This window comes from Apodemus sylvaticus, chromosome 1 (assembly GCF_947179515.1).
Source record: "Apodemus sylvaticus chromosome 1, mApoSyl1.1, whole genome shotgun sequence".
NCBI lineage: Eukaryota > Metazoa > Chordata > Mammalia > Rodentia > Muridae > Apodemus > Apodemus sylvaticus.
Window position 1 is genome coordinate 187780276 of NC_067472.1, and position 9504 is coordinate 187789779.

The following is a 9504-nucleotide window of genomic DNA, read 5'->3' on the forward strand; positions in this document are numbered from 1 at the left end:
AGACAGGTAGAGAGGGGTGGAAAATCATGACATAGATAAAGAAGTAGGGATAAAAGGCAGATTAATCACAGAGATTCATAATAGAGAAAGAATATGAAAGCAAGAAATTAAGAAAGAAGCCACGAATCTGAGAGAAGCAAAACAAGAAAGTATAAACATAAAGGCCAGATACTCAGGGACTCAAGAAGAGAGTGTTGGGTAGGTCACTCAGTATCTGAAGCTGAGGAAATACACTGGGCTATGATGGTTCAACTTCATTGTTGTTCAGGTCAGATAATCACAAACCTGAGCCTTTAGTGTGTAAAGTCTTGCCCTCAGGGCAGATTTTCAGACACGTACATATAGGCAAATTTAGGATCACACGAACCATTTCTCTGGGTCTGCCTTTTAAAGGGCATTTCTACAAATGTTTCATTGAATAGAGAATCCCTACCCTGAATATAGACAGGCATCACCATTGATAATGTGTCCCAGACAAAATTAAAAGGAGAATGTAGGATGAACACAGCACACATCTACCTCTGGCTCATGACTGTGGATGCATTGTGCCAATCTGTCATCTGCTGCTGTGTATGCATTGTGACAGTCTGTTATATGCTCCTGTCACCCCTGATGGATGGAACCCTCAAAACAAACTCTTTCTGTTTCCTGTTGCTGCTTGTCAGGTACTTAGTCACCACAATGGAGAAGTGATTCCTGCTGGAAGTTTGTACACACAGGGGTTTGCAACTGTGATAAGCCTGATCTTGTGGTTCCCAGATCTTTGGAACTGATTTATGGAAAGAACATAGGCCTTTAAAGAAGCCCTAAAATGACCTGTGTTGGGGTGATCTGATGAAACTTTGGAAGACCAGGATAATAAAAGAATTGCAAAGAACAGTAGGACTCTATGAGAATGAGGATAAACACCACCCAAACATTCTGGGAAAGAATCTAGTTCTGTCTGTGTCCTGAGAACCTGTAAGAAGCTGAATTTTAAAGGAATGGAATCCTTTATTTGGTGGAGGACATTTCTTGACAAGGGGCAGTAGTGCCGTGGCATGGCTACTGCTCATCCCATAGATTCAAGTCTACATGAGAAGGAACAAAAAGGGGCAGGAAGACTAGTGGCAATTTAACAAGAAAAGAATAAGAGAACATTTAAGGTTGCAGATGATGTGGGTTCAGAGGAAGGGGCTCTAATTGTTAAGGTAAAAAGACCTTAAGTAGAAGCATATGCTCTGCACTTGCACAATAGGAAACCTGTTCCAAGGGGAAGACTTCACCCGTTGTAGGCTAGGTTTGCATTAAGCAAGATTTAATTTAATTTAATTTAATTTAATTTTATGTTTCCTAAAATAAATATAGTCTCCCTGTTAGTGACTATATTTTTCATACCCCAGGGTCACAGCAGCCAACAGCATTTCAGGAAACAAAACAACTCATCCACAGGAACAGGCTATAGTTTTCTAGCAGTAGAATTTGGATACTGTTTCCCCCCAGAAGTTATTTCACTGTTGAGAACAGTTTTAGCTGGGTTTTTGTAATTCCAGATGAATTTGAGAACTGCCTTTTCTTTTTTCTTTTCTTTTTATTGAATATAATCTTCATTTACATTTCAAACGGGTTTCCCTCCCTTCCCAAAAACCCCCAACACCTCCTCCCACCCCCTGCCTCCAAGTATATGCCCCTCCACCCTACCCACTCACACCTACACCCCCTCAATTTCCCTTTGTTGGGGAATCTATTGAGCCTTCACCTGACCAAGGACCACTCCTCCCACAGATGCCCTACAAGGCATTCCTCTGCCACATTTTTGTCTGGAATTGTGTGTACCTCTTGGTTGATGGTTTAGTCCCTGGGAGTCTTGTGGCATCTGGGTGGCCAACATCTTTGTTCTTCCCATGGGGCTGCAAACCCCTTCAACTCCTCTGGAACACCCTCCAACTCTTGCATTGGGGACGCCATGCCCAGACCAATGATTGGCTGCTAGCATTTGCCTCTGTATGTATAAGGCTCTGGCAGGGCCCCTCCAGAGACAACCATGGCATGCTCTTTTTGTTATGCACTTCTTGTTGCCCATAATAGGGTCAGGGTAGGGTGACTGTTTATAGGATGAATCCCCAGGTAGCACAGTCTCTGGGTGGCCTTTACTTCAGGCTCTGATCCACACATTGCCTCCCTTATTGCTCCTGTGAGTATTTTGTTCCCTTTCTCAGAGGAACCAAAGCACCCTCACTTAAGTCCTCCTTCTTCTTGTGCTTCCCGTGCTGGGTGAATTGTAACTTGTTTATTTTGAGCTTTTGGGCTAACATCAATTTATCAGTTAGTACATACCATGTGTGTTCTTTTGTAATTGGGTTACCTCACGCAGGATGACACTTTCTAGTTCCATCCATTTGCCTAAGAATTTCATGACTTCATTGTTTTTAACAGATGAATAGTACTCCATTGTGTAAATATACCACATTTTCTGTATCCATTCTTCTGCTGAAGGACATCTGGGTTCTTTCCAGCCTCTGGCTATTATAAATAAGGCTGCTATGAACTTAGTGGAGCATGTGTCCTTATTACATATCCGTGTATCTTCTGGGTATATGCCCAGGAGTGGTATAGCTGGGTCCTCAGGTAGTACTATGTTCAGTTTTCTGAGGAACTTCCAAACTGATTTCCAGAGTGGTTTTACCAGCTTGCAATCCCACCAGCAATGGAGGAATGTTCCTCTTTCTCCAAATCCTCTCCAGCATCTGCTGTCCCCTGAGTTTTTCATCTTAGCCATTCCGACTGGTGTGAGGTGGAATCCCAATGTTGTTTTGATTTTCATTTCCCTGATAACTAAGGATGCTGAACATTTCTTTAGGTGCTTCAGAGCTATTCGAGTTTCCTCAGTTGAGAATTTCCTGTTTAGCTCTGTACCTCATTTTTAATAGGGCTATTTGACACTCTGGAGTCTAACTTCTTGAATTCTTTTTATATATTGGATATTAGCACTATATCAGAAATAGGATTGGTAAGGATCTTTCCCCATTCTATTGGCTGCCATTTTGTCCTATTGACAGTCTCCTTTGCCTTGCAGAAGATTTCTAGTTTTATGAGGTCCCATTTTTCTATTCTTGTTCTTAGAGCATAAGCCATTGGTATTCTATTCAGGAAATTTTCCCCTGTGCCCATGTGTTCAAGATTCTTACCCACTTTCTCCTTTATTAGCTTCAGTGTATCTGGTTTTATGTGGAGGTCCTTGATCCACTTGTACTTGAGTTTTGTACAAGGAGATAAGAATGGATGGATTTGCATTCTTCTGCAGGCTAACTGCCACTTGGACCAGCACCATTTGTTAAAAATGTTGTCTTTTTTCCACTGGATGGTTTTAGCTCCTTTGTTAAATATCAAGTGGCCATAGGTATGTGGGTTCATATCTAGGTTTTAAATTCTATTCCTTGATCTTCCTGTCTGTCTCTGTAGCAATATCATACAGTTGTTATCACTATTGCTCTGTAGTAGAGCTTGAGGTTAGGGATGATGATTCCCCCAGAAGATCTTTTGTTGTGGAGAATAGTTTTCCCTATTCCGCGTTTTTTTGTTATTCAAAATGAATTTGCAGATTGCTCTTTCTAGCTCTATGAAGAATTGATTTGTAATTTTGATGGGGATTACACTGAATCTGTAGATTGCTTTCAGCATGATGGCCATTTTAACTATATTAATCCTGCCAATCAATGAGCATGGAAGATCTTTCCATCTTCTGAGATCTTCTACAATTTCTTTCTTCACTAAAGTTCTTATCATGCAAGTCTTTCACATGCTTGGTTAGAGTCACACCAAGGTATGTAATATTATTTGTGACTATTGTGAAAGGGTGTCATTTCCCTAATTTCTTTCTCGCTTGTTTATCCTTTGAATAGAGGAAGGCTACTTATTTGTTTGAGTTAATTTTATATCCAGCCACTGTGCTGAAGTTGTTTATCAGATTTAGGAATTCTCTGGTGTAATTTTTGGGGCCACTTAAGTATATGATCATATCATCTGCAAATAGTGATACTTTGACTTCTTCATTTCCAATCTGTATCTCTTTGACCTCCTTTTGTTGTCTAATTGTTCTGGATAAGAATTCAAGTACTATATTGAATAGACAGTGAGAAAATGGGCAACCTAGTCTGGACCCTGATTTTAGTGGGATTGCTTCATGTTTCTCTCCATTTAGTTTGATGTTAGCTACCGGTTTACAGTATATTGCTTTCACCATGTTCAGATACCTTGAATTTCAAGTCTCTCCAAGAATTTTATCATGAAGGGATGCTGAATTTTGTCAAAAGATTTTTCAGCATCTAATGAAATGACCATGTGGCTTTTTCTTTGAGTTTGCTTATGTAGTATATTATATATATGGATTTATGTATATTGAACCATCCCAGCATCCCTGGGATGAAGCCTACTTGATCGGGATGAATTATCATTTTGATGCATTCTTGGATTCAGTTGGCAAGAATCTTGTTGAGTATTTTTGCATCAATGTTCATAAGGGAAATTGGTCTGAAGTTCTTTCTCTTTCCTTGTTTGGTCTTTGTTTGGTTTAGGTATTGTAGCTTCATAGAATGATTGGGTAGTGTTCCTAGAGTTTCTATTTTGTGGAATAGTTTGAAGAGTAATGGATTTAGCTCTTCTTTGGGGATCTGATAGAATTCCCCACTAAACCCATCTGCTCCTGGGCTTTTCTTGTTGGGAGACTATTAACAACTGCTTCTATTTTCTCAGGTATTGTGGAATATTAGATGGTTTATCTGATCCTGTTTTAACGTTGGCACCTGGTATGTATCTAGAATATTGTCAGTTTCATCCAGATTTTACAATTTTGTTGATTATAAGCTCTTGCAGTAGGATCTGATGATTTTTTTAAATTTCCATGGTTTCTGTGGTTATGTCTCTCTTTTCATTTCTGATTTTATTAATTTGGGTAATGCCTCTGAGCCCTCTGGCTAGTCTGGCTAAGGGCCTATCTATCTTGTTGATTTTCTCAAAGAACAAGCTCCTGCTTTTGCTGATTCTTTGTATAGTTCTTTTTGTTTCTATTTGGTTGATTTCAGCCCTGAGTTTGATTATTTTCTGCTGCCTACTCCTCTTGGGTATATTTGTTTCTTTTCCTTCTGGAGTTTTCAGGTGTATTGTCAAGCTGTTAGTGTAAGCTCTCTCCATTTTCTTTTTGGAGGCACTTAGAGCTGTGAGTTTTCCTCTTAGCACTGCTTTCATTGAGTCCCATAAGTTTTGGTATGACATTCATTTTCATTAAATTCTAAAAAGTCTTTAATTTCTTTATTTCTTCCTTGACCCAACTATCATTGAGTAGAGCATTGTTCAACGTCCATGTTATTTGTGTTTTCTGTTGGTTTTGTTTGAACTTAAGACCAGCCTCAAGCTGTGGTAAATTCATGGAATTATTTCAATATTCCTGTATCTGTTGCGACCTGTTTTGTGACAAATTCTATGGCCAATTTTAGAGAAGGTTCCATAAGGTGATGAGAAGAAAGTATATTTGTTTGCTCAAAAATGGAATGTTCTATAAATATCTGTTAGATCCATTTGGCCCATAACTTAAATTAGTTTCACTGTGTCTCTGCTTAGTTTCTGTTTACATGATTTGTCTATTGTTGAGAGTGGGGTGTTGAAGTCTCCCACTATAATTGTGTGGGGTGCAATGTGTGTTTTAAACTTTAGTAAATTTTCTTTCATGAATGTTGGTGCCCTTACATTTGGAGCATAGATGTTCAGAATTGAGAGTTTATCTTGGTAGATTTTTCCTTTGACAAGTATGAAGTGTCCCTCCTTATCTTTTTTGACAACTTTTGGTAGAAAGTCGATTTTATCCAATATAAGTATGGCCACTCCAGTTTGTTTCTTGAGACCATTTGCTTGCAAAAATGTTTTCCAAACTTTTGACTGTCTTTATCACTGAGGTGGGTTTGCTATATGCAGCAAAATAGTGGGTCCTGTTTATGTGTCCAGTCTGTTTGTCTATGTCTTTTTTATTGGTGAATTGAGTCCGTTGATGTTAAGAGATATTGAGGAAAAGTGATCGTTTCTTCCTGTTATTTTTGTTGGTACAGGTGGAATTCTGTTTGTGTGGCTATTTTCTTTTGAGTTTGTTGAAAGAAGATTACGTTATTGCTTTTTCTAGGGTGTAGTTTCCTGCCTTGTGTTGTTATTTTCCACCCACTATCCTTTGCAGAGCTGAATTTGTGGAAAGATATTCGGTAAATTTAGTTTTGTCATGGAATGTCTTGTTTTCTCCGTCTATGGTAATTGAGAGTTTTGCTGGGTATAGTAGCCTGGGCTGACATTTATGTTCTCTTAGGGTGTGTATGACATCTGCCCAGGATCTTCTGGCTTTCATAGTCTCTGGTGAGAACTCTGGTATAATTCTGATAGGTCTGCCTTTATATGTTACTTGACCTTTTTCCCTTATTGTTTTTAATATTCTTTCTTTGTTTGGTGAATTTGGTGTTTTGATTATTATGTGTTGGGAGGAGTTTTTGTTCTGGTCCAGTCTGTTTGGAGTTCTGTAAACTTCTTGCATGTTCATAGGCATCTCTTTTTTAGGTTATGGAAGTTTTCTTCTATAATTTTGTTGAAGATATTTTCTGGTCCTTTAAGTTGTAAATCCTAGCTCTCTTCTATATCTATAATCCTTAGGTTTGGTCTTCTCATTTTGTCCTGGATTTCCTGGATGTTTTGGGTTACAAGCTTTTGGCATTTTGCATTTTCTTTGACGGTTGAATCAATGTTTTCTCTGGTATCTGCAGCTCCTGATATTCTTTGTTCTATCTCTTGTATTCTATTGTTGATGCTTGCATCTATGACTCCTGAATTCTTTCCAAGGTTTTCTGTCTCCAGAGATGTCTCACTTTGTGATTTCTTTATTGTTTCTACTTCTGTTTTTTAGATCCTTGGAAGTTTTGTTTAGTTCCTTCACTTATTTGTCTTTTCCTGAAATTCTTTAAGGGATTTTTTTGTTTCCTTTTTAAGGGCTTCTACCTGTTGACCCATGTTCTCCTGTGTTTCTTTAAGGGATTTTTGTGTTTCCTCTTTAAGGGCTTCTACCTGTTGACCCATGTTCTCTTGTATTCTTTAAGGGAGTTATTTATGTCCTTCTTGAAGTCCTCTGTCAGCATCATTAGATGTGATTTTAAAATTCAGCTCTTGATTTTCTGGTTTGTTGGGTTATCCAGGATTTGCTGTTATGGGAGAACTGGGTTCTGATGGTGCCATGTTGCCTTGGTTTCTGTTGGTTATTATCTTGCATTTGCTTTTTGCCATCTAGTTTTCTCTGGTGTTAGCTGGTCTTGCTGTCTCTGATTTTGGTTTATCTGTCCTACAAGCCTATGTATATGTACTCCTGAGATTCCTGTTCTCTGTGTGCACACAAGTATGTAGACTTTCATGGGAACTAGCTCTTCTGTGCTCCCAGACCTCTCTGCACTCCTAATGACCTGAGTGAGGCTGGTTCTCAAATGCCCTGAGTGTGGCTATTTCTCTAGGCAGTATCAGGAGTTGAATTCTTCACTATGGCTGACCTGGCAAGGTTCTGCCATGGCAGAAAGGGCAAATGCCCTGAGTGGTTGCTTCACAAATGCCCTGAGTAGCTAGTTCTCTAGGAAGTATCAGGAGATGGATTCTTCATTATGGCAGATCTGGTAAGGTTCTGACACAGCAGAAAGGGCTGGCAGCAGTGGAAGGGGGAGAAGAATTGGAAGGAAAATGCTATTCAGAACGTGGGTCTTTGGGTAGTTGCTGGGTAGTATGTCCTGCCAGACCCCTGATGGCAGCTCTGGGCCTCCAGAGGTGGGAGAGGGGTGTTCTCACCAACTGCCCAGAGTGGCTGGTCCTCTAGGATATATCAGGAGATGGATTCTTCACTATGGCAGACCTGGCAAAGTTCTGTCACAGCATAACAGGCTGGCAGCAGCAGAAGGGGAATTAATATTATTATTTATTATGATATTATTTCTCTGTGTAGCCTTGGCTTACCTCTATTTGTTCCATAGATTAGGCTGTCCTTGAACTCACAGGAACCTTTCTATCCCTGTTTTTGTCACTCAAATATTGAAAGCAAAGGTATGAATTTAATTATTTAGTATCTACATAATCTTGAAAATATTTATTTCATTTTTATTTCTTTCTCCATTTTTGGATACTATTATCTATGTAGATGTATTTGGCTTACCCTTTTCTCTCTTAATTTATTATCCATTTCTGTATTCCACTTCATTCACATTCCCTTCTATTTAGTGTATAAGCATATTCCCAAGTAACATTGCATCTGCTTAGAGGTTTTGCCTTGAGTTTATGTACCATGCACTAGGGTGAGCTGTAAACAGTTCACCCATGGGAGCCCACATTTAAAAGACTAGCTGTTTAGAGTAGCATTGACACCATACCTCACTGAAGGTAGAAAGTCCCCAATCTATGTCATTTTAAATGGGACCATCTGTGTGTCCAGTTGAGTATTGTGATGGCATATCACATTGAGACTTTAATTGGCAATAATCCTTTGTCTTTTATAATCTAAAACAATATCATATTGTCTCTTGACATATGTGCTTATTTGATTGATTTATCTTTTTTGACAAAATGCATTTGTATACTATATTCCCAAGTTGATAATGTGTAATATAGTTAATTCACTTGACCATATTATTCTTTATTCTTTTGGCCAGTGGTATCTGGATTCCTTACACTGACTAGCCGAATATGTCTTTCCTGGGGAAAATGCTTTTTGCAATCAGAAAAAGCATTATCTTTCTATTTGAAATGGAAATCATTTGAAATGTTAATGAAAATCTATCGAATAAATAAATAAATAAGTAAATTTTAAAAAAGAAATTATAAACATGTAATATGTGAGTAAATATACCTATATTCCTCTTTTGTATAAATTTAAGATTGAGGTGTGTTTGTTTTTAAAATTACTAAGTATATTTCTACTTACTGTTAAGCAAAAAAAAAAAGTTAAATAGTATCTTTAAGAGAAAAATTATCATTTTGCATTTTAGATTGTCATTTGCAAGTAGCTGTACCTATTGCTAGAGGCTTTAACCCTGACTTTATTGTTTAGATCAGGATAGTCTAGAATTCACAGAGATCTGCTAATTTCTGTCTCATGTCTGTTGTGTTTTAGCTCAGAGGCTGTTGTCCCTTTGTATATAGCGAGAGACATTTAAGCCTGCTACCTGACTTTGGCCATAATAGTCAACCTAGGGCTGCATTTCCACATGCCATGATCTCTGAGCACTTTTCATAGGACAGGATTGGGCCAACCTGCTGTGTCAAGCTTGGAAGAACCTGAAGTGGCTTATCCTACAGATGTAGTCTCCATATAGGTTCCTCCCCTCAGATGATCTGCCCCTCAATTTCTCTGTTCTGCTTTTGAATTTGATAGAGTCTTCTTTAAAAAGCCACTTTCTTTGCTACCTCTCTGTAGACTCCTTCCTGGCCACTAGTCTTGTGCTGTTCCAGGAAGTTTCATCATTCTTT